This window comes from Mandrillus leucophaeus, unplaced genomic scaffold (genome assembly GCF_000951045.1).
Source record: "Mandrillus leucophaeus isolate KB7577 unplaced genomic scaffold, Mleu.le_1.0 Scaffold141, whole genome shotgun sequence".
Classification (NCBI taxonomy): Eukaryota; Metazoa; Chordata; class Mammalia; order Primates; family Cercopithecidae; genus Mandrillus; species Mandrillus leucophaeus.
In genome coordinates, this window is record NW_012101377.1 from 2,524,432 (window position 1) to 2,525,594 (window position 1,163).

A 1,163-nucleotide genomic window follows, 5' to 3' on the forward strand; every position below is an offset into this window, starting at 1 on the left:
AAAAAAAAAAAAAAAGATATCTGACAGCGGCTCTTATATAATTTTTGTTTGTTTGTTTGTTTTGAGACAGAGTCTCGCTCTGTCACCCATGCTGGCGTGCAGTGGCACGATCTTGGCTCACTGCAGCCTCCGCCTCCCGGGTTCAAGCAATTCTCCCTCCTCAGCCTCCCGAGTAGCTGGGATTACAGGCACCTGCCACCATGCCCGGCTGATTTTTGTATACTTAGTAGAGATGGGGTTTCACCATGTTGGCCAGGCTGGTCTCAAACTCCTGACCTCAGGTTATCTGCCTGCCTTGGCCTCCCAAAGTGGTGGGATTACAGGCGTGAGCCGCCGTGCCTGGCCCTTATATAATTTATTTAAATAAATATTATGAACCTTAGCAGATCTTTCTACCTCTTATTACAAAAGTACATTATAAATATCTCTTTTCTCTCTCTACAGGACAATCCTCCAAACACAGACTGTTTGACTTAGAATCTTCTCTTTTTTACTCCATTCAAGAGCAGCATTCATAAATTTCCAGGTATGACAAATTTTAATTCTTGATCTACCTCACTTAAATGCATAGATTAAAAAGTAAAATTCTAGGGCCGGGTGCTGTGGCTCATGCCTGTAATCCCAGCACTTTGGGAGGCCAAGGTAGACAGATCACCTGAGGTCGGGAGTTCGAGACCAGCCTGACCAACATGAAGAAACCCTGTCTCTACTGAAAATACAAAATTAGCCGGGCGTGGTGGCACATGCCTGTAATCCCAGCTACTCGGGAGGCTGAGGCAGGAGAATTCCTTGAACCTGGGAGGCAGGTTCAATGCAATGGAGTGGAATGGCGGCGGTGAGCCGAGATGCCTCCATTGCACTCCAGCCTGGGCAACAAGAGTGAAAGTCCATCTCAAAAAAAAAAAAAAGTAGAATTTTGGGCTGGGTGCGGTAGCTCATGCGCGTAATCCCAGCATTTTGGGAGGCCAAGGCAGGCAGATCACCTGAGGTCAGGAGTTCAAGACCAATCTGGTCAACATGGCGAAACCCCATCTCTATTAAAAATACAAAAATTAGCCAGGCGTGGCGCTGGGTGCCTGTAATCTCAGCGCTTGTGAGGCTGAGGCAGGAGAATCACTTGAACCCAGGCAGCAGATGTTGCAATGAGCCGAGATCACGCCAGT

At 47.5% G+C, this 1,163-nt stretch overlaps 1 protein-coding gene across 1 annotated transcript in view; it reads left to right on the forward strand.

Annotated features, from left to right (window-relative positions):
* The first annotated feature begins 476 nt into the window (after window positions 1-476).
* Window positions 477-1,163, forward strand: part of ZBTB8A (zinc finger and BTB domain containing 8A) — a 50,689-nt gene continuing 50,002 nt past the window's right edge. The window contains exon 1 of the mRNA XM_011974061.1: window positions 477-526. The gene's annotated coding sequence lies outside the window, so the exon portion shown is untranslated. The remainder of the gene's footprint in view (window positions 527-1,163) is intronic.